The sequence below is a fragment of the Lepidochelys kempii genome, chromosome 9 (assembly GCF_965140285.1).
Source record: "Lepidochelys kempii isolate rLepKem1 chromosome 9, rLepKem1.hap1, whole genome shotgun sequence".
In the NCBI taxonomy this organism is placed as follows: Eukaryota; Metazoa; Chordata; order Testudines; family Cheloniidae; genus Lepidochelys; species Lepidochelys kempii.
This window is the reverse complement of record NC_136388.1, coordinates 91,704,746-91,729,258: the sequence shown is the minus strand read 5'-3', so window position 1 is coordinate 91,729,258 and position 24,513 is coordinate 91,704,746. Positions and strand designations below refer to the sequence as shown.

General features: G+C 44.4%; 1 protein-coding gene across 5 annotated transcripts in view; it reads right to left on the bottom strand.

Moving 5' to 3' along the window:
• The window catches only part of CD99L2 (CD99 molecule like 2), an 85,988-nt gene that overhangs the window by 52,095 nt on the left and 9,380 nt on the right, over positions 1-24,513 (bottom strand). The gene's annotated exons all lie outside the window — the stretch shown is intronic.

Sequence of the window (24,513 nt, the reverse complement as noted above, 5' to 3'; positions counted from 1 at the left end):
AGTGAAAAGAGGATATCTCCATGTTGGGTGAAATTCACCCAAGGGAGATGGCTGCGTTATGGGTATAAGTGGTACATGAACCCTGCATCAGATCCTTCACTGAAGTGACAAAGAATGAAATCAGGACACTTTTTTGGTTAAAAATCAGGCTATTTTTTCCCCAAGTTTCCATGAGGATTTGGGAAGAGCCAATATATGGAATGTCTTTATTCACTGAAATCTTACCTATGAATTACTGTATTTGGCACAATCCATTTCACAGTGGTTACCCAATGCAAGTCATCAAAGATCACTTTCCAGGGCAACTTAAGCAGAGGAATTCCCTGGGTGTTGGCTAGATTAATAATACATTGCCAGTTAATTAAAGCTGACAACATCTTTGTTTCACCCAAGGAGGATAACAGAGACATATTACAACCTTATGGATCAATACGCAAGCACCTTGTCAATACACTACACACACCTGTGTGCTCACCCTAATAGATAAAAACACTACTCTCATTCTGTTATTAAACAGTAATTAACTTGGCAGTTCCCAGCCAAATGCTCAAAATCCAGCTCACACACACACATGCATATTTTTTACCTTTGCCTGGTATTTAGTGCAGGTAATTTGTACTCAGGAGAATCTGTTCTATGCCTGACTCTAACAGACTCCCTGCTGGCTGCCTCAGCATCTCCATCCACATAATGCAACTGCAGTAGTACTTCCACAAATCTGTAAAGTATAAGTTCAGATGAAAGGTGCTACATAAGCACAAAGTATTATTATATTAGAATTTGTTTCTACTCTTCAAGGAACCTTATGATATGTAGTTTTATTCCTAAGTCTTAGAAATGCTTCTGTTGGGGCCTGTCTACACTTACCAGATGATCAACGCTGCAGCAATCGATGCATCAGCGGTCAATTTAGTGAAGACCTGATAAATTGACCGCCTATCACTCTCCTGTCAGGTCCTGAACTCCACCTGATCGAGAAGAGTAAGGGGAGTTGACGGGAGACATTGCATAGAGTGGACCCCGTGGTAGGTAGACCTAAGCTACGTCGATTTGAGTTATACTATTCACGTAACTCAAATTGCATAGCTTAGATCGACTTTTCCCTTTAGTGTAGACAAGGCCTTGAGCACACACTAAATATATTTAAGCTGTTTTTCCTTTAACCATACCCCCGTTGCCCGAATTTTGTTGGTCTAAAATCTAGTTTCTCTTCCAGCTCCCTCCCTCATTGCCATTAATAGAGCTCTGTGCAGGATTCCTGATGCTAGATATTTAGGTTGCTGTCCTGCCAAAAAAAATCCAGGCCTTAGAAGCTGTGCTTGAGTGATGTTCACTGCCAATTTGTTCCTGCTTACAGCAGATTGAAGTCGTGCCCGACGCCTTTCCCCTTCAGGCGCAGTTTTATCATTTGCCGCGTGCCAGTAAAAGAAGGTTTTCCGTTGTGCCTCATCCTGTCCCCATCTAAGTCAATGGGAATACTCCAACTGAAGTCAAGGGAAGCGAAAGTGGACTTGTTAGTTTTTGCAGACACTTTGTGGCCTGCAGTACTGAAATGGAACAAGACAAATAGGCACTGCTTTGCAGAGTGGCAGAGCAAGGCTTGGAGACAGCCACAGCTATATCCTTTATTGATGTTCAAAGGCTGGTTGAAAGGGGTACAGTCCATTAGGATTTGGGGACAATTTTTATAAATTTTACACAAACCTGGTCTCCACTGATTTTTGTCCTTCTCCTTCCCTTCCCGCACCATACCAGTTCTGGAGTGTGGCTTGGTTACTAATTAATTCCATCAAGGAGATCCTTCAAACAGAACCCCGAAAGTGTTGGTGTCCATTGTATGGAAATGTTTATTCTGCTATTCGGAAGCTGTTTTTGAGCCATGTCCTTTCATCATAATCTCCTTTTTCCAACACCAAGGTTGGGTAGGTCCAACCATGCCGTATTTCTTATGCCATATCAAGGTTTTACCATAAATGGGCACCAGCCTTTACAACTGCAGTTAAATTTAAAAAGCAAAGCCTTAGATTGCAAGCACTGTGGGGCAGGGACCATCTTTCTGCCCACTGTTTGTATAGCACCTAGCACAATGGACTCCTGAGCCATGACTAGGGTGCTGGGGCTGTACTGTAAAACACCTAATAAATGTACAGCATTTAGTACAATGAGGTTCATGACTGGGTCTCCTAGGCACTACCAGGATACTACTACTACGACTAATAAACTACTTAGCACTCAGAGAGCTGGATTTATACACCAGCAGTGGCTCAGCACCTCCTGTTTGTCTATCCAGCAACCCATAACCTCAGTGCTCTCTAAGCAGGCTGACAGCACAGACTACCAGACCACAGAGGCTATTATCTGCCCTTTCACACGCATGTATGGAGTAACACAACAGAGCAGAACAGCTGCTTTAAAGCCGTTGTGGTCAGTCTTTAAATTAAAATTCTATTCTGGATCAAAAAATTCTCCCCCGCAGGAATGAACCATTGAGCCTGCCTGGCCTGGAGAGTCTGCATTTTAGTCACTCCCTTGTTCCAGAGTAACCCGATCGGCTGAATAAAAAGCATTTTAAGAAGAGCCTGAACAGGCATTTCTCCAGGAGTTTGCAATGACTTCTTCCACTCCGACAAATAGGCAAAATGAAAGACATTTTCTACACTGCTATAACAATTACAAAATCAAAGGATGCTGAACTGCAGTATTAACTCTAAGAATTCCAGGACATTTAGAGAGAAAAAGTGGGTGAGGTAGTATCTTTTACTGGACCAACTTCTGTTACTGAAAGAGACAGACTTTTGAACAACAGAGCACTGTGTAGCTCGGAAGCTTGTCTCTTTCACCAACAGAAGTTGGTCCAACACAACTACCGTAACACTGTAAAGGACATTTAGAGTTAAGGTAGCAAATCGAAGCCAACCCTGCTGTTGCAACTTAGTTAGTTTTAAAAAATACAACCAAAAGACATGAGTTAAGTCTGATTTGTCACAGTGTTTCTCTACCAGGGGTACACATACCCCTGGGGGTACACAGAGGTCTTCCAGAAGGTACACCAACTCATTTAGACATTTGTCTAGTTTTAGAACATGCTATATGAAAAGCACTAGCAAAATCAGTACAAACTAAAATTTCATACAGACAACGCCTTGTTTATACTGCTCTTATGCTATATGCTGAAATGTAAGTACAATATTCAAATTGTAATCAATTTTTTAAATAATTATATGGTAAAAATGAGACAGTCAGCAATTTTTCAGTAATAGTGTGCTGTGACACTGGTATTTTTATATGTGATTTTGTAAGCAAGTATTTTTAAGTGAGGTGAAACTTGGGGTACACAAGACAAATCAGGCTCCTGAAAGGGGTACAGTAGTAGTCTGGAAAGGTTGAGAACAACTGCTTTTGGCTTTCAGTGTGGTCTCTGATCTCCCTTGCTTTTCTACAATATTTTTAATCAGAACTCAATGCTCTTTAAAGGTGGAAGCTATTTCGTAGCTAATGCATTCTGTTCTCATTATTTTCAGTAGCAGGAGGCCTCAAACAACCAATTGTCCTAGTCAGCTTTTTTTCCCCACAATTATATATATTCTAATTAAGCACTACTATTTGACAAGGGTTGAATTATAGCATTGTAATTCACACCTAGCATATTGTTATGGGACCTATGCTACTAGGCATGAACCGTATTCTGCTATAGCCCAGGCCCTCCCATTTCAGTGACAAAGTTCCTCATCTGCCTTGGTGGGTCCTGCGCTTTTTGGTGGATTTGGTCACCTCAGAGGTTCATGGCAGCTCTCAGTTTGGCCGCTTCTGCTAGAGACTCAAACCTGCTGTTCACTCAGCTAACCTCATCACTGGCCAGCATGGGGGAAAATAGAGAACAATTCCACAGTCTCTGTTTTCCCACCTAGTGGGTCAGGGACTGGCCAGATCCCTTTCCAAATTAGACCTTCCCTTCTGGTGTTGCTCACAGATCAGGCCAACTCCTCTTGTGTCAATCAGGAGTTGGGGGGAACCCAGGCCCGCCCTCTACACCAGGTTCCAGCCTAGGGTCATGTGGATAGCAGCTGTCTACATCTCCTGTATCATCTAGGTGACAGCTACAGCTACAACTCCCTGGGCTACTTCCCCATGGCCTCCCCCCAGCACCTTCTTTATCCTCACCACAGGATCTTCCTCCTGATCACACTTGTACTCAGTCCTAGAGCAGCACACCTTCTCACTCTCTGCTCCTTACACACACTCCACTAACTGATGGGAGGTCCTTTTTAAACCAGGTGTCCTGATTAGCCTGCCTGCCATAATTGATTCTAGTATGTTCTTAATTGGCACCAGGTGTCTTAATTAGCTTGCCTGTCTTAATTGGTTCTAGCAGGTTCCTGACTGCTCTCGCGCAGCCCCTGCTCTGGTCACTCAGGGAACAGAAAACTATTCATCCAGTGGCCAGTATATTTGCCTTCGATCAGACTCCTGTACGCCACTGGGTCTTTCACAATATATAGATATATATAATATGTTCAGCTTCTTTTCAAGGGCTTTGGAATTTAATGCTTATGAAGGTACTAAATTGATGGCCCCAGAGACTGAGAGGTGCCTGCAGAATAGGTACAGAAAATGCAGAAAAAGTGCAAGCTTCCTTGCCTTGCCCACAGGTCAGTCCTCTCAGGGATGGGATGAAAGTTGTTCAGTGTTCTCTATATGGTGCTGCTCCTGCGAATAAATGCATCAGTGCAGACATCTGTGCTATGTGTAGGCACAGATACAGAGGTCCAGCTACCCCTATCTGTTTCCAGGATGGCCTACATCTTTCTGCACTGTTAGCTTCTCTGCGGACACTGCACACCAGGGAGCAAACGGGCAATGGGGACTTACACAATTTGGTCCCTTGTCCAGTAGAGACTGAAGACCAAGGTGAAAAGACCTGGCAATACAACAGTCATCCGAGAAGATGATAACTTCCAGACCTGGCACAGAACTGAACAGGTGATCTTAACATGAAAGACTCTGTATTGTATTACCAACCATTTGGGAGACTGCCAAGCCACTGTTTATAGCAGAACTGTACTAAACTCCACCTGTATCTCTCTGACACACTCTAGGTTCTCCCACTTTCTCAGCAGAGGTAAAACTGCAGCATTCTGCAAGGACCACCCATTACCAAAACATCACTCTTTTCACAGAGTGGGGTTCAAAACATTTACTAAGATATTACTGGTAAACAAGCACCAGCTCTGGCCAAGGCCATAGGCATTAGCTAAGAATTGACAAACTCATAGCTGGAAACCAAACCAGCTCACCTGTATGTTATTTTTATTCAAAATAGGTGTTTGTCTTATAAGAATGTATTCAGTGTTTAGACCGGGGTGGGCAAACTTTTTGGCCCAAGGGCCACATCTGGGTATGGAAATTCTATTGGGGGGGGGGCCATGAATGCTCACAAAATTGGGGTTGGGGTGCAGAAGGGGGTGAGGGCTCTGGCTGCGGGTGTGGGCTCTGGAGTGGGACCAGAAATGAGGAGTTCAGGGTGAGGGAGGAGACTCTGGGCTGGGGCAGGGGGTTGCGGTGAGGGCTCCAGGTGGGGATGTGGGCTTTGGGTTGGGCCTGGGGATGAGGGTGCTCTGGGCTGGAATCGAGGGGTTTGGAGAGTGGGAGGGGGATCAGGGCTGGGGCAGGGGCGCAGGACGGGCTCAGGGGTGCAGGCTCCGGGCAGCGCTTACCTCAAGCAGCTCCTGGAAGAAGCAGCATGTGCTCCTTCTGGCCCCTACACAGAGGCGCCACCAGGCACCTCTGCGCTCTGCCCCGTCTGTAGGCACTGCCCATGTAGCTCCCATTGGCCGCAGTTCCTAGCCAATGGAAGCTGTGGGGGCAGTGCTTGGGGTGGGGGCAGTGTGCAGAGCCCCCTAGCAGCCCCTAAACGTAGGAGCCGGAGGGGAGACATTCCGCTGCTTCCGAGAGCCCTGCAGCGGGATGGATTAAAGCATCTGGTGGGCCCACGCCTGGTTTAGACTCTATGAAATGCTTTTAAGTTGCTGTCTGCATTAATCTACCTTGTACTCAGCGCTATAAGGAAATATGTAAGTTTTCCTTTAAAACTTTGAAAATGTTTGCTCTGAACTTGTGACCCCAGGCACAGGAATTGTCCCCTCGCCCCATTGAGAAGGCCTATCAAGCTCAAACAGGCCATTAAAGACCATCACAATATAAGGGACAGGGCTAGTCACCAATCACACCTTGGAAATGCTACCAGCAAGGGAGCTCCTCTCATGGACTGGAAGGCCAAATGTAAAAGATAAAACGGGGTCACAAGAAGTTTTTTTCATCTCTTTGCTGTTTGAACTCTCACAGGGCCAGAGACACTAAACTAACACAGAAATCCACAGGGTCAACCTGGGTCTACCCTGAAAGACTATTTGAATTTACAGATTACTCCATCTCTGTCACCTTTTGAAACCATGGATGTTAACTTGTTTGTGTGTATGTGTGTGCTTGCTTTCACCTGTAAATAACTCTTATTTTTCTTTTTGCTAGTTAATAAACTTTAGATAGTTTATTACAGGACTAACTATGGGCACTGTCTTTGGTATAAGATCGAGGGTACCAACTGATCTGGGGTAAGTGAGTGATCTCTTGTTACTGGAAGCAACCTGAATATTTTGTGATTTTTTTTTTTTCGTTTAAGTGACCATTTATCACTGTCACATTCGTATGGGTGGCATGACAGCCTGGAGAGTCTAAAGGGACTCTCTGTGACTTCGTGGTAAGACTGTGACCCAGGAGTTCATATTTTGTTACTGGGTTGGTGAAATCTAATTATCGAATAGTTTGGGATGTCTGTCCTGCTTTTGACAGTCTGTCCTGAGGGAGGCACGCACAGTTGTGAATTCCAGACAGCGTGACAATTATGAAGTAGACTGTAAGCTTTTGGAGGCAGGGGACATCCTTTTGGGATAAGAGTGTACAGGGCCTAGCACAATGGAGCCCTGATCCATGGACCTCTATGTGCTGTCATAATATGAGTTATAATTAATAAACCCTGGACTACAACTGCCAAATACGTGTAATTTTGTGACATTCCCCTTACTTTTACTGGTGTTTGGAGTTTGCTTACTCATTTGCAAATTTTCAAAATCATGTGTTCAGTACTTCCTGACTTAGTGAGGATCTCTTCATTTGGCCTCTAACTTGTAGGGACATTCCTTTGACGGGATCTCCGCTCTTTGTTCTACCACGTCTAAGAAATATGTTTAGCCTAAGACCATGTTTTACATTCCCAAGGCCCACCTAGTTTTACAGAGTCTGTAACATGGCTGAGTTCCCACATGGGTCTCAGTCCTGTAATCTGATATGTGTAGATGAATCCCTGCACCAGCATAGAGCCCCTTTGACTTCAATGGGCCTCTACATGTGCTCACAGGACAGCCTATGCTGATCTGATTGCAGGGCTGCTGACACAGCCACGTTGCATATGGAGTAACAACCTAACTCGCAGTTTCTAACTGCGCGCCTGCACTGCGTTTGAACTCTGATCATGAGCAAGGCTGTAACATGACAGGCTATAGCTGGCTCTGCTGTACAGAAGGTCACTCTTACCTGTCTAAGAAAGTACTGGTGGGATAGCTAGTGTCATGCCTTGCAGGACATCTCTGTGCTGGACAGCAACCCTAACTGGCCGCTTCCCTAGGCACTACCAGCCGTGGTACAGTGGCTGTCAGTGGTCACCCTGGGCTTGAGACAAACACTATCAAAACTTTGGTTTTGTCAGACCCAACCAAGAAAGGATTTATCTGGCTATTTCTCTCTTGCGGTGGAGATACCCCCTGCCCCACTCCTACCCCACAGCAGCAAGCAAGGCACTGGTAGCAAACAACTGTCTCATGTCAGGCCTACCCTCCTTCAGGGAGGGTATGGCAGGCAGCAGGCTCTCAAGGATGTAGATATCTCTCCTGCCTCAGGGAGGTGCTAACCAGCAGCAGTCTCTCAAGCAGTTCCTGGCCTCAGCGAGACCTCTCGCAGAGAGCTGGTGGTCTGCTCTCCTTCCCGGTCAACCCCTAACCTGAGCTGTGCTCTCCCCTTTAACCTCTCCCTCCAAGCCTGACACCTTCTGCAAGGGAACTGGGAGGGGGGGGGCACTGTAGCTTGTTAACTCACTCCTGGGCTCCTCCCCCAGGGGGGGTTTACCTCATCACGCTGCCCAAACATTCCTGGGTGTAGGCCAGACCACAGCTTGCAGTGCAGAGGTGTGGCGAAGCTGAGGGCTTGTCTATGCTGGGAAACTCTATTCCAGAGTAAAAATCACTTTGTTCTGCAATGATTAGTGCGCTATAAAGCAGAATAATTATTCCAGAAAACCTTATTCCAAATAGTTATCCCAGCCAGCTTCTCCGCATAGCTCAGCACTGACAAGCTGATCCTGGGATGGGACGCAGAGGAGAGGAGCATGTCCGAGCCTGATAACATTTAACAGGTTCTATCTGGGCTTTTAGCCTATGGATTCTCCTCCCATATACCAGAGCTTGATGACAGTCACATACACACAGGTGAGCTCAATCCTATAATAATATAGCTATTGTATTTAGGGATGATCTTTCAACACAGTAACATGGGAAGTGTGCATGGGGGACACCTACATTCAGGAAAGCGTTGAAGGAATCAAACTTTTCGAAACATTTTTATGGTCTTCACTTCACTTGAAGTTTTCCAAATGGAGATTTGAAATGCATCTCCATTTTAAAAGCCAGAAATAAACGTGGTTTGCTTTTCCTTTTGAATTCTGGTGGATCGGTCTAATCTCAAAGAGCTGCCAAGGAAATGCAGTCCCTTAGATATAAACTACAAGCTCTTGTAACCTTTTCTAGCATTGCAGTCTTAGAGTCAGCAGCATTTTCCATTCAAATATAAATCAATAGCTGGCGGAGGAATTAATTTTTGCCCTTAGCCCCTTATGAATATATTGACCTAGTGGAGAGGGATGTATCCAATGAGTTAGATATAGGCCTGATTCTGCTCCCAATAAAATCACTGCAGGTCTTAACCATTGATGTAAATAAGAGACAGGAGGGGCCCATAGTCTATGGAATGGTACGTGCTGGGTAGAATGTGAGCTAAATCGTCTCAGATTCACGTGGCAAACTGGGATGAGTAGAACTGCCACAAAATAGAGCTGAGTAGTCGCTTTAAGGCAGGTTTCACTGTATCCAGGGAACTGGAAAAAACTGATTGTCTAGTGTAGCTGGGTCTTTAACTGGAGGACTAACACAATTGTACTGGAAACCTTGGGGTGACTTTGAGGTAGTCACTTAAGAGGGAGGTGGTGAGGAGGTGATACCTGCTAGATGTGTCCTAAAGGCTTCAACATTTCCTCCCAATCCGCAAATCATCTGCCATATTGTGAGGATACTACTATGACAAGTTATCCCCAGAAGGCCCCCAGGCACACCCTTCTTTGCACCTTCCTCTTCAAACTATTTGGGGTAGAACTGGAGAAGACCAGAGCCAAATATGTTTCTTACCTACACTGGTGTAAATCCAGACTAATCAAGGCAGTTACTCCAGATTTACACCCACATAAGAGAAAGGAGACCATTTCCAGAGGAATCTGCTTCTTCTCCAGAAAGAGATTAATTTTAAAAACTTTAGCACCAGATTAATGTGGTTTAAGAGCCTCTGACTATTTAGGGCCAAATATTCCAATCCACTAAACTTACTCTGTGCTGCTCACGTGAAGCAAAGCAGATTTAGACTGGGCAGAAAGGGACAGCAGAAAATTCCACCTGTGCAGGGGAGATATGTTGGTGGAAAGCTGGAGAAGGTTGCGAAGCTTCCCACCTCTTGTTTCTTGTAGGGGAAAGGGGCGTGCTGGAGAGAAAACATGATGCAGCAGAGCTCCTCTACATCCAATTTGCCACTGGCATAAGGTTACAGAAGGATCAGACACCAGCAGCAGCTCAGATCTGCAGTGAGGCTGGGAGGTGTGTGGTCAGGGCATCACTGTTGGCTCCTGGACAGCTCCCTCCACCCCATCAGGGAGACTAATCCAACTCCCCGCCTTGGGGTGGCGGGGGCTGTACTCCTTCGCACTGCCACGGGAACATTTGACTTCAGAAGTATTCATCAAAATTACTCTTGATTATGGCAAAAACAACCTTTGCTATAATTTTTTTATGCAATTAACAAGGGTGTATGGTAATTCCAAGCAATCTTGCTCTTGAGATTAACAGAAAAGCCTGCCAGGAAACACATGAATAAAGCTTTAAGATCAAAATTTGCATAATGAAGACTTTTTCTTCATGGATAGGATAATGGTGGTTCTGTTTCAAGCCTATTAACAGCAATGCTTAAAAGCCTGTGCTAAAGTCAGCAAACTGACAACTGGAAGCTGTGACCTAGACAGTCTCCGTGACCTTTGGATTCTCCTCCAGTCTACCAGCTAAAGAGCACAGCCTGGGTTTGAGTTGCTGAGCCATGTTTAATGAATCGTAGCTGTGAAAATACATACATGGCAGTCAGCAGCAGCGACTGAAATACAGGATTTTCAGCATAAAAAATCTCACCTGTCTGAGATACTGAAAACTTCCTTCAGCTCTATGTAGCTGGCAGGCTGTTACATTCACTGGGGCTAGCCACTAGAGGGAGACATGATTACACAGACTAACCCAAATTATTGCACACATCTACAGAAAATCTCTGGCAACAACAGTGCAAACCGCAGAGCCCCCACATGCAAGTGACCTTTTCTGTGTTATTTTATAACCATGCACTCATGTCCTTTGCATTTAATTCACAGGGCCCTTGTAGATTTTGTAAGTGTGGGTAACTGGACTGAATGCAGTTCCCTGCTACAATTCATTCAATGCTTGCCGTGAGTAAATTTTTAAACAGGGCTTCGTCCCTATCCCTAATAAGCATGATGGGTCTTTGTATAGTTACAACAATGTTTGATGCAGATTATTTACATTAAGGGCCTTCACTTATAGACCCAGCAGCCACATAATGCTTTGTGCATTGAAAGCCATAGTTAGGCTGCTGCAAAATATCTGGCTGGAACCCAATTGAGGCAAGGCAGGTTCTAGCCAAGCATGCGAACACCAGCACACCAAGGTTTGGCTCCATTCTCTTCCCCTGAAGGACAAGGACCACAACACACTTTTACCTTTGCTGCCTCCTGGACAAAGGTAGCTGGTGATCTGATCCTATCATGCTTATTTATTGCTAGGACTCCCCTGTCAGGGATTTTCAGAGGAGGTAGGTGGCTGTTCCCCCATCTTCCTACCTGGGGGGGGAGGGGGAACTGGAGAGTCCAATTGCCTCCTGCCAAACTCACCTGTTCTGTAGGCAGCAAGAGAGGGGAAACACGCTGGGTCTGAGGAGGGGACTCATCCCCCTAGCTCATAGTGTAGCTGTAGTCCCAGTGAAGCCTCTGTGCTAGTGATATTCCCACTAAGGCAGATCCACTTCCTTTATGGTCTCTTTGTGCTACCAAAGCACCCTAAAGGAGCCACTAGATATTGAGAATGGGGCCTTTCCTCCCTGTTGCTAGCCACAGCTAGTGCGACAGGCAGAGCTGAGAGGGTGCCAATAGGCGTGGGCTCTGTCTGCCCTTGCCTCTCTATCTGGCAGTGGCTGGTACTGGACTGTCTCCTCCTCTCCCTGATGCTTATCTGCAAAGGACAACAAGCTGCTTTCTAACCCCTGTGGATTTGGGAAGGGCAGGGGACACACACACACCCCCAGCGGCCTGTGAAAAAGCAGATGTGGCACTGACTGTTTGATCCTTGAGACCACCTCAGGAAGAGGGTGCTGGACTCTGGCCAGGAACAGGATGGGGGGAGTCAGGCCACTGTCTGTCTCCCTCACAGGACAGCAAAGGCAACACAGGTAAAGCTGCAGGGAGAGCCAGTAATAGAGTGTTTGGGTTTTATCCAAACCTCCAATGAGCCTCAGGGGCTGGTCCTGTGACAGAACCTTGCTTTCCTGGGCTGGCTCAGCCCTAGCCATGATTCAGAAATACACCTGCCATTATCATAGCTGGAGGCCGTTGTGCAAGACTTTCTTTGCAACTGAGTGTCTGATCAGGTAACTCAAGTTGCCATTCACATAAGGGCTAGGCTAAGGCAGCACTTGGCATAGTCTGATGGATTGAACGACTGGCTGATGTATGATTTCAGAAGGTGGCTGGTGGCACACTGAAGAGGAAAACCAGAACAGCAAGGCCATATGTCAACAGACAATACTGTACATGAACCTGCTTGTCAGTTAGTTTGGAGTTCCTCTCCCAGCGGAGCCCAGGAGCATTAATAGGAAACTATCCATATAAACCATCATCCAATGAGAGAACAGATGGAGGCAAATCATCCCTCGGAATTTCCCCAGAAAGTGTTTAAATACTCCAGGTAAACTGGCAGATGAGGCCTTCCAGACACCAACCTATATCTGCCTTAAATTTTGTGAGACATCAGCAGATGGTCCTCTGTTTCCCAGCAAAGTCACTCCTCCGCCCTCCTGAAAACATCTTCAGTTCCTTCCAGGCAATCTGGAACAGATACTGTCCCTCTCAGATTCCTTCACTACATAAACCATCTATCGGTGGAATGAGCCCACCCTCCGAAATGGGAATATTCAGACAGCTCATCCTCTGCCACCCAAGGCATTCTACAATAACGTGGTGTGATGTACCCAATAATATCATGGATGTTAACAGCTGAAAAGCCAAAATCTACTTACCTAATTTCCAAGCCTTGGTTTACATCCAGACCCAAGTACCTCTTCCTGCTCACATACAAAAGTCACATATAGAGGATAGGTGCTATCTGCAGATCAATGACTAATCAGGCTCCTCTATAAACCTCCCGAAAGTCCAGACAAAAACAGTGCAGTGAGTTGCATACACTACTCACTGTCCTGCCATCTCTCTCTCTCTCGCTGTGCTTTGTTCACAGAAGTGCTAAGCTCCTTGAGGGTAAAGGCTCCCATCTCTTTTTGTGTACTGCACTGAGCATATCATTTGTATCCAACAAATAGTCTGCAGTGCAACCCACAGGTTTTTACTGGAGTTCGCACAGACGTCACAAGGCAAAATGTACAGACTCAGGTGAATGGTGGAGATGCCAGCACTCCCCTCCTGAACTTTGCCTTATAACATGGGCCCACAAAAAGATCCCCTGCTCAAAACCATGGTCTGTACTAAGGTCAGTTTTACTGCTCTGTCCTACCCCTAAACTCTGCCTTGAAAGGACCAATTAAAACAACTACAGTTCCCTTTCTGCCCTCACAAGAGTCAAAGGAATCCTAGCCAGACAGTGGGAAAAGGAAAACCCAGCATCTACCACCCACCAGAAAAACAAAGAAGCCAACCTATTGCTAATGAACACCTTAAGCTACATCTACACTGCAGACTTCTGCCAGTCAGGGGCGTGAAGATGTGTGACCCCTGACTGACACAGCTGTGCCGGCAAAAGTGCACACTCACTCAGCCAAACCAGCAAAACTGGGTTTTTATCAGTATAGTTTGTTTCGCTCACAGGTGGTGGAATAAACTATACCAATAAAAGCATAGCTTTGCCAATATAGCTGCATCCATATTAGGAGCACTTTGCCAGTACAGGATTCCAGTATTCCTATACTGGTAAAGGACTCCTAGTGTAGATAAGGCTTAAGACAAAAGCCTGCCTAGAAACCAACAGAGGCAGTTTGTTCAGAATACACACTCTTTTCTCTACCACCTCTCTCCTATGTCTCTGTTCTTTCTGCTTTAAGACCTGAAAAATGTGAAATATTTGCTGCTTGGAAACAACCCATATTCAGTTTACTATATTTTTATGTTTAAAAACAACTAGAACAATGAGGAAGTTAAGTGAATGGCTTGTTTGCTCCAGGGAATAACTCTAGCGATTGACTCCATGCCAAATTCTTTTTTTCTTTTTTAAAGCTAATGTGCTTGTTTCCCACCCAGAGCTTGACTAAAACCATTTCCAATCTTAGTGAACAATTTTTGTGTAAGCTTCCGGACTTACATGCTGTGAACCAAATTTTCTGTTTCAAAGAGATGATGCATTTAGACAGAGTTTGTATCCCTCACAGTGTCAATTTCAGCATGTCAGTATATTAAACCTCAGAAGTGGAGGGTTTAGAATGAAAATGCCACGTGGCTCTTAAAAACAGTGACATGCTCCTCTAATAAATATGGTCTAATGCAAGAGATGACATCCTCAGTGCTCTTGGGCAGGCACAGAACATCTGTTTCTTGTGGGTACCCAACCCAGTGCCACTCACAAGGTAGAAGGAGGAGAGAAGCCAGCTTCATATGTCACTTCACATTGGCTTAGGTCACTTGATGTGACAGAACTCTGTGTAAAAAGCAGTGATGCAATGGAAGCATCTTAATGTATCAGAGACTGAGAAAGACAGTATTCCCCCTGTAGGCAGGCGGAAAGTTGTACAATAGCCCTGGTACTTACGAACTTGCAAGAATATCTGTTGATCACCACCTATGCAAATACTAGCCTGGAGTATGTGGGAGGACCAAGGGATAAATATGGATGCACTGACACTGAATGCTAATCACAAGGATAGGATCTAGTTTAACTAGAAGGTACAAACTTGATACAGGAATTACTGGGTGAAATTTTGTGGCTTGTGTTATGCTGGAGATCAGACTGGAGGAACATATTGGTTCTGTATGGCTTTAAAAAAAAAAAGAATCTATGACAAATTGCAACTGCTAACAGAGCACCTTTCATGTGATAATCTTAAACTCTAGACAAATGTTACCAACTGGTGCACCTGCTTTGCCCATCACTGAAAGGCAGCCATCTCTGGGGTGTGGAAGTTCATATCATTGTACATGGTGCATAACAATGCTGCACAAATAGTTCAGGACAGAAAGCAAAGAACTGTTATTGGGAAATTTAAGGAGGCAGAATGTATCAGTTGAAATATTAACAAACAGGGCTATGTGAGGATTTCCCATATTATGCTCTGAAAACAAACCGCTGGGGTCTGGTTCTGCTCACTCATGCTGCCACAGATAAAGTGGAGTGGTTCCTGATTCACACTGATCTGAAAGGTGTCTTTGTTTGCACTTATTCAAAATTACCCAGTGCTGTTCAAATAAAACAAAATCCCAGTCAAAATGATTTTCTTCTGTATCAACATTCAATTCTTTCAGGATTTTTCAGACTCTCTTATGTCTCCAGACTAAAAGTGGGTGACAAATTTCTAAGCAACTTAAATCTGAAAGAACCATTATCATATTAATGTCAAAAAGACATCTCTGCCCCAGTGTTTCATCTACTCTGAAAACTGCTTCCAATTAAAGTGACTAAATCAGTCAGTCACATGAAGAAAGAAGGATCAAAAATTCTCAGCACAATTTTTAAGGTTCCTCATTTTTAGAGGGATGTGGGATTGAAGACCCACCCTGAGGGCTTGTGAGATTGACACAGGTGCCACTAATGCTAGTGTGGCACAGGCGGGAAAAACAGAGGAGTCCTATTTTGGGCTCCTTGCCTTTTTTTTTTTTTTTTTTTTAAATAAGAGAAAACAAATAATAACAATGTGTAACAAACAATTTGCACTTAAAGTACTTTTCATCCATAGCTTTCAAAGCACTTTGCAAAGGCGGGTAATTAACATCATCCCCATTTTGATAGATCAGAGCAAGAGGCATAGGGAGGGTAAGCAACTTGCTCAAATCAACTGAAGATACATGAATATGCCCAGTCCTGGCTCCTATTCACTAGACCATGCTTCCTCTGGATAATAGAGAATTCTGATGGTCTCATGAGCCCCTGGATTTTTATTTTAGGAAGCAGAGTCTGCTGGCTAAAGCAGCGAACTAGGAAACAGGAGATCTAGGTTTTATTTCTGGTGCTGCCACAAATTGGTGTGTAACCTTCAGACTGTAAACTCAGAGGCAGGGACCTTGTCCTAGGTATCTGTTTGTAAAGCACTGTTAGCAACATACAAATAATAGCAGCAGTAATTTACCCATCTTTAAAATGGAGAGGGCAATACTTGCATCACAGGGAAGGCCTGGGGCTTAATTCATTAAAGAGACAGTTTGAGATCTCTGGATGGAGAGTGCTAAAAAAGGGTAGAGAGATTTTTACCATGACTCCATTGGCAATACTGAAAATGTGGGCATTTAAACATATTTCGCACATACTGTCCAGGCTTATAAAATGAATTATAATCAGTACTGGGTGCGCAATAAGTAACAACTGTGAATTTCCCTATACAATGGGGTGTATCAACCCCACACTGGGCCTGAAGGAGTCAATGAGAGCCTGTGGGTGCAATCAGCCTCGCTCCCCTTACAACTGCAGTCTGTGTCAAGCCTGGAGGGAGGAGATAAAGGGCTGACCCTGGCTCAAGCTGGGCTGAGCAGGAAGGAGAGTAGATTTTACCAATTCACTCACTGAGCAACCTGATGGTCGATACAGTCTCTCTGATGGAAGGTACATCTACACCTGAGAGCCCAAGGAATCTGGGAAGGAAAGCAGTGGGAAGTGAGTCCAGCTGGGATTGTGTGAGCTGGTGGAGGGGCCTGCAGGGAGCAGGAAAACTGCTGCTGAGTCAGGGACTGCCCAGCCCAGGAATGGAGAAAACTCCTCCAGCAGAACCAGATGGATACCAGAAAGTGCTAAAAAATTCTGCTGTGAGCCAATGGAAGGGGCTTACAGAAGGCGGAGCTGACAGATGGGAGAAGGTGTATCAAAGGCCCAAGACAGGGAGAGGTAGGAAGAGGACTAAGAAGGTACACCAGCCCTGACTACCTATTCAAGGGTGCCTAGACTGGAACCCAGTGAAGAGGGAAGGCCCAGGTTTCCCTATCAGCTGACTGAAGAATGTGGGGAAATGCCCTCAGCAAGGAGTTAGGACTAGTGAAACTTCCCTGATGCTATAGGTAAGGGCTAGGGAGACTCAGACTGAGAGTCCACTAGGAAGTTGATTGACTACTATGTGTTGGATTTACCCCGAAAGGGGTGGGATTATATGTGACCCAGGTAGAATAGCAAAAGGGAGACCACAGTATGGCTGGAAGAGCTGTCAGCAGGGGGTGCTACAGGAGGCCTGCAAAGTCTCACCCCACCATTAGGAGGTCTGCATTGTGCTGGCTGGTGAGTCACACACTTACACCCTTCAACCACGGAGGACAGTTTATAAAACAGATGACAAGTTGTGACACAAATACACTTCTTTCAGCCAGCACAGAACAGCCAAAGAGAGAGCCTGAGGTGTTACACAATGCAGGAGTGTGATGGGGGTGTTCACCTCACACTTCCCTGGAGGCTGAGAAAGGGCCAATTAACTGGATAGGCCCCATCTGAGGGAAATTAGATGGGGATGGAGCCCAGCTGAGAAGGAATAGGTGGGGCTAGTATAAAGCCAGGAAGCTGGCAAGGGAAAAGGGGCTGGAGTAAGGGAGTCTGTACCCACTCTCTAGACACTAGAGCAGGAAGGAAGGATGCCTAAATGGAGATGTAGGAAAAGGCTCAGGGAAATGGCAGTGATGTTTAAGACCTTGGCTGCTGATTAGAAGGTCCCAGAACTAGAACCGAGAGGGTGGGCCTGGTTCACCTCCCAGCCACTGGGGAAGTGAGGGAGAAGACTGACATTTTTGGATGGAGCTACTTTGAGAACCCCTGGAAGGGGAAAATGCTCAGTGAGGTGGCTGGAGGACCAAGCCACAAAGAGAGATCACCAAGTCACAGAGAGAGGTGGCAGGGCACATGAACGAGTGACAGAAGGGAGCATTGGATCGAAGAGGAGCTAATCCCTGAACCACCAGGAGGAGGTACCCTAGTGGTGAGTGGACCCTGTGATTAAATGCTTATCACCAGATTCCTAACAAAGAGATTGTACTCAGTAGATAAAAATCAAGAGAAGATACTACAGCTAAAACTAGGCAAATAGGGAATTACACAGTGAAAATGCTGGCTCATCACTTGGAATGCAGTGTTCCTGTCTTCCTGCACTATTTCAGATAGGCAATAAGTCAGTATTGAGGCTCAATCCAGTTAAGACTTAGGTGATGTTGATGGAGGGGGAGATCTTAGGAGGCACAGAAGGGCTTATATCTACCTGTAAGGTTGAAGGTATGTTTCTGTGGTCTGTCACTCAAGTTTGCTATGCAGGGGTCTGCTGTGATTCCCTGGCTGCTGTAAGATGCATCCAGAATGGGTTTTTTCCTCCCCATCTGTGTCCAGCCAAGAGGTTGCGACTGATTCTTCTGAAGTAAGACTTTGCTGCCATTGTACATGCCCTTATCGTGTTGGGAACAGACTAGTGCAACTGAAACTACATGCAGCATCCGTAAATCCATTTGAAGACTGAAACTAGTGCATAGTGCATCCTCCTACTTTTTGGACAGAGTACACCATCCTTATGGGCACATATCACTAATGTGCCAGGATCTGCCCTGGGTGCCTGCTGGTTACAAGTAGTGGTGGTTAAGGTGCTGGCTTTGGAATATAAAGTACTAAACACCTAATTGATAGACCCTCTCTTTCCCCATGTGATACTGCCGAAGCTGTGGAGGGAGGAGTTTATGCTGGATTTCCCCATTTAGAGGGGAAGGGGCTGATGGCAGGGCATTCTGTGAGGGAACTTTAGATTTCTCTCTCCTCATTGGTCTGAAATAGCTCAGATCCTCTAGGACATGCTGCACAATCTCTCTAATGGTGGGGACTTAGGGGAACCAGTAATCTGAGAGAGGGCTGGTATTGCTGAGAAGTGTGGCATTTTATCCCTTAACCTCCTTGGTTAATTTTAAACTACACAGGTGAAATGATACTGTTAAAGCTGCTATTTCTCCTGATTGTGATATAAAATGCTGCATCGATTACAACATCAAACCTTATTTTCAACTAACAGTACTACGGATTATGAACACGCTGCAAGCAAACTGCAGCAGCTAGATTTTTACCAATTATTTGTAAATGCTACTCAAGTTGTTCAGTTTAATGCCAACACTTTCAAAAAAACCAGAACCCTAAAGTTAGACTTCTAAATCTTGATTTAGGCTTCTGTATAAGTGAGCTAATTTTTCACAAGTGTTGGGCACATACCAGCTCCTAGGGAAGTCAATGGAACAGCATAAAGTTTGTTACTGTGCAAATGTACCAGGCTTCCGAAATATGAGAAAGTGACAGAATCCACGAGTGCCCCCTCCTTGGATTGTGGATATCTGCTAATTTAGAAGACTAATCCCTCTGCCAACAGCATGATTCAGGGGAAATTCCAAAGCCTCAAAGCCACCACATGTCCTGCTGACATTCCTGTTGCAGATTTTGAACAGGAGGACAAGATTTTGCTTTTAAACAACATTTCTCACATTTGGGTCAAACGCTTCTAGCAATGTTGTTAGCTACAGTTATTAATGCTTCGGAATCCAGAATTCCTCTAGTTCTTCATAGTTTGAAAGAACACTGTTTATCTACCAGGATGTTTGCTGATTTTCCTATAGTAGTTGTCTTTACAAACCTGTTCAGCACAATGTTACTAATTAGTGTTTTTCTGACAACAGACAATTCCCAACACCTAAATTACACACACAGAGGCAGGAGTAGAATGCTGGAACACAGCCCTCTGACGCTGGAACTAAAGGGGAACTCCGCTAGTTGCTATTAGTAGTAGGTCTCTTATCCACTTTCCAAGCCAGCCACTAGAGGGCAATAGGCATAAAGACAATTGCCCTCTACCTTACAAAATCGTTAGATGAAAACCCAAAAAAATCGAAATGATCATTGTTCTGTACTTTCTGCCTGTGAAATGATGTAACTTATTCTCTCAATTAACTTCAGATTTACCCCCAAAAAGGAGGTCTTCTCTCTTTAAATGTGTACAGTTTAAACCAGTTTCAAAGTGCATTATTTTTCTAAGACCAAATAAATGGTTAAAAGTGCAGGTAGGCTCAACACAAAGTTTGAATCTGTCCTTCCCATGAATTTCAGGGCTGGCTAATACTGGTCGATCTTGTTAAAAGTAATTATTCAAATGATACCACACCTTTTTGTTTGTACCTCTTGACAGTGGGTGCGATGGAGTGGTCCATAAGTGGGAGTGACTGCCGATTGGCTGGAATTTGGTGGGGAGTATAAAGCTGGCCCTGACTTTGAAAGACTTAGTTTGGCCTGGGTGCTTCAGTCAGACAGACCTGCTCATGTTTTGGAAGACTGAGTTTAGCCAAGAAGCCTATCACAGGCCTACACCAGCCCAGAAAGATTTTTATCCAGCCTAATTAAAGGCTTGTTCTAAAGGTGGGGGGTGGGTGGGGGCTTTTACTTCAGCTGGGAGTTAGATTGTCATCAAGTTGTAAAGAATCTTTCTAATCCAAATAATGTCAGTTCCTATGGGACTTAACATTCCAACATTGTATGTTTTCTCCTATATTCTTACTGCTCCTGAGTGTGTGTCTCTCTCTCTCCCTTCATGATACCTGAGTCTACATCCCACAGTTCACACACTTAGCGGCTTTGTATGTGCTGATGCCATACAATGGTTCACAGGCACTGTGCTCATTCAGGCCTTGATTTGGTGTGTGGAATTTATTTATGGCAGGAATAATATAAGACGATGCAGGGGACTAAAGGTTTTTGTTGGGTAATTTTTTATTTTGAAAAAAAAATGCCCTGTTCACAAAACCAAACTTTTTACAAAAAAATTTCAGTTTTTTGCTGAAAAATGTCCATGTTCTGGCGGAGAAAATCCCAGAGATGGCTTCTTGGCTCCCTGCCAGCCTAGAAAGCTCTTGTGAATTTCAATTTCTGCTCTTTGCCCCTATTTTCCCTTAACTCCAGGAATGGAGAGGCAGACAGCCTCATGAAGACAAAAAATTCCATTTTGGAATTTGGGATGAAAATTTTTCCCAAAATGCAAAATTTTTCTGGGAGATTTCCATTTTTTTGGGGGTCAACTTTACAGCGGACAGAAAAGCATGCTTGCATATATATCACCAACATTTATACGTCCTGGTTGGTTTTCCAGTTCAGACCACAGTATCACTCTACCGTATGTGAAGCTACACAGAGACTAACCAATTTATTTGAGCATGAGCTTTTGTGAGCTACAGCTCACTTCATTGGATGCATTCCATGGTATGCATCTGATGAAGTGAGCTGTAGCTCACGAAAGCTCATGCTCAAATAAATTGGTTAGTCTCTAAGGTGCCACAAGTACTCCTTTTCTTTTTGCGAATACAGACTAACACGGCTGTTACTCTGAAACCATACACAGAGATTGTTTTTTCCAAGTACTATGCATGCCACATGCCATCCTGAAGGTTTTGGCTGTCAGGGCTGAAAAGGGAATAAACCTACCCTGTTGCTTGAAATAAGAGAGCATCCTGCAAAGCTGTACAGGCTACGAATCCTAGAAATGTAGGGCTGGAAGGGACTCCCACAAAATCATAAAGTCCAGCCCCCTTGGTGTGGCAGGACCAAGTAAACCTAGACCATCCCTGACAGGCATTTGTCCAACCTGTTTTTAAAAACCTCCAATGATGGACACTGCACAATGTAGTGTTTTAACCACAATGACTGCACAATGGTGATTTGTTTCTAGTAATGGCTGTTCCAATGAATGATCTACCTGCAGGAAGAGGCATCAGTTTTCATCCTTGAGTGTGTGTGTGTTTGTTTTTTTTCCTCCTCCCCCACACCCTTTTGGGAGAATACCTGTAAATGTCTCCAATTAGCCAGATGAAACCTTTTGGTCCATTTGTCACCTGCCTTGCATAATGCACGTTTCACACAAGGCTGCCAGGCCTCCAAGATGCACAGCATTTTGTGAACGACCAAGTGCCATTTTCACATGAACTGACCAACAGCTGTGCAATGCGTCTCAGCAATGTAAATTATACAAACCTCTATGATAAACACTGTGTGTAACTGATGGAAGAATGGAACCCTAAAAGGGTTTTTTATTCCAAATGGGATAGATTGGGTCAGACATAGCTTCCCTCACAACATCTTGCATTGTCTGAACAGGAGATGTAAATTCAGAGTTAACTGGGATGCCTAAACACAGAAAGAACGTGGCTGGTCATTCAGGAAATCAACACTTAACCAAAGCACTCAGAAGCAGCTTGAGTTGAGATTTCTACTGGCAATGACTTCCTTGCAAACATGCAGGACTAAGGAGGTGTGAAAGCCCTGCTCCTGCAAGAGAGTTGGACCTGCTTTACTTGGGAGTTGCTTCTGACCGGGGCAGAGATCTGATCATATCTCATGACAGGTAGAACCCATGTCTAATCTGGTCTTCAGCAGCTGGCATAACATAGGAAACTGATAAATCCAATCTCAGAGCAACCCAAGCACTTCAAGGAAGGGGCTACTCTTCCAAGAAATCAGTTAGTACAGTAAGAACCAATAGCTTCTTTGAGGAATGCTTCTTAGAAGCTCTATGGTGTTGATTATGATTTCTATCCCAGTAGCCCCATTCTGCTAGATGGTGTACTATGTACCAAGGCAGTCCCTGCCCCCAAAGAGTCCACTGTTAAGACAAGATACAACTGATGGGGTTGAGGAATAGATGGAAGTATGGGGAGGGGATAGAGGCCAGGGTATGGTTGCAATAGTAATAGGAGCATGTTTTGCACATGTTATCAACCCTAACCCTAAGTTGCAGTCTAGACACATCCACAACTCCCCCTCTTGCTCCTGGTCCTGAGAGCTTTGGAATCTGCAAGTTCTCCAGGTCCTCAGCTTTGTCCAGCCTACATTCCCCTATTAGAGCAATAACTAGGCTTGGAAGGATTAGAATTTTATCAGTAAATGTCAAGTCAACATCTATTTCACTGTACACATAGACGCTGCCAAAAAAAATTCAATTGATGATCATCAAATTGACAGACAAATTAAGAACATTGCTGCTTGAGAACTGAATTGATTTAAGGATATTTACTTTATATTTTGATGTGTGATGTTGACAATTTGTGTAATGGTTATAAAGCTTTAATTTTTGAATCTTAATGTCCGTTATAAAATAATAATCTGACCCCCCATCCCTAATTATGAGCAACTGTGAACCTTTAAATCAACAACAAAAAGGCTACATTGATACTATCCATCAATATTACTCTTAAAAAAATCCAATTCTGCCAAGCCTAATACTAAGGCTTCTGGTATCACTTTGTAAGTGTGCTCTTACTCGGCCATAGCTTAGCTTGATCATCTTTTTTGGCTTTTGTTCTCATTTTCCCAGAGCTCCCAGAGAGCTGCAATTAGCACTGAAGGGTTTATCACTGGGCGTGCATCCTCTTTGAAGCAGTTTTCCAATAAGATCTCCCAACTCGGACACTTTCATCCAGATTTCTTTGAGCATAAGCAGAAAAGCATTTCAAAGAGCTTGAAAAATGCTGAGCAGTACTTTTTTTTTAAACCAGCACTTCATTCTCTAGGCCTGTTCTCAGTTCTAGCTGCATACTCCATCTTGTGCTGAGGTTTGAGAACAGTGCACTCACTCTTCTCCCCTTGTGTGGATCCTCTGAGGTTTCTTTCAAAAATCTTGCAGAGTCCTCTAGTTCCCTGTCATCTAAACCTGAGACTCCATGCCATGATCTGGAGACCAAGGACTCCATTCAGAGAAGGGTGGGGAGGCAGCTGTTGAGTGGTGCAACCCCCTGTCTCCCAAAAGAAGAAAACACTGCACTTACTGAACTACAGTACGTGATCTTGCATCTCTGGAAGTAAAGATGTGGGATGAGACTCAATGCCTTGCATAGCAGCATTCAACACTGCCACTAGGTCAGGCAGAGCCTGTCCATTTGCTTCCAAGAATTTCCTTTGCACATCCTGAAGTCTCCTGAGGAAGTGACCATATTGTAAGAATGCACTACCACAAGGTTTATCTAATAGGCAGCTGCAGCCTGCGCAGTGACAGGAGGGCTGGATCATATCTGACCCTGGTGTAACGCCTGTGAATTCAATGCAGATACATCAAAGATTAATTTGGCTACCTTTTGGTCAACAGACCATTTGCTTCAAAGAGTGGAGCAGAGAGGCACCCAGTATACACACGTTCTTGCACCCACAACCTAAGTCACTGCTAGTAGATCAAATGTCTGGCTCACCAACTTCAAAATTCTCTTTTGGAGAGAAGTTTTGTCATGTTTGCTTTTTGATATGGAACATTCATCTTCTCTAATTTTGTTCTACTCAAGTTCTTTCACTGGCTTGTGAATTACACCAGTTGACAAAATAGATGACAAAAGAAAACCTACAAAGTTATTAGCTAGTTTATCAAACATATAGTTTGTTATTGAAGTGGCTTCAGAAGCAGTATATAGTCAAACCAATTTTTTCTGTTAAATCATACCTTCAGGATATATTTTCTGAGGAGAAACACATTTCTATTTCAAACCTAGCAATGCTAAAACTTTATTCTAGGCAGCGTTGGAGATCAGTGGCTTGTTGTTGTTGTTTAACATGCTTTAGGGGCAAAATCTGTTGCAACAGATGTAGAATAACTACTCTTAGTACCATTTCTGCCACAAAATCCGTTTCAATGCCATTTCCA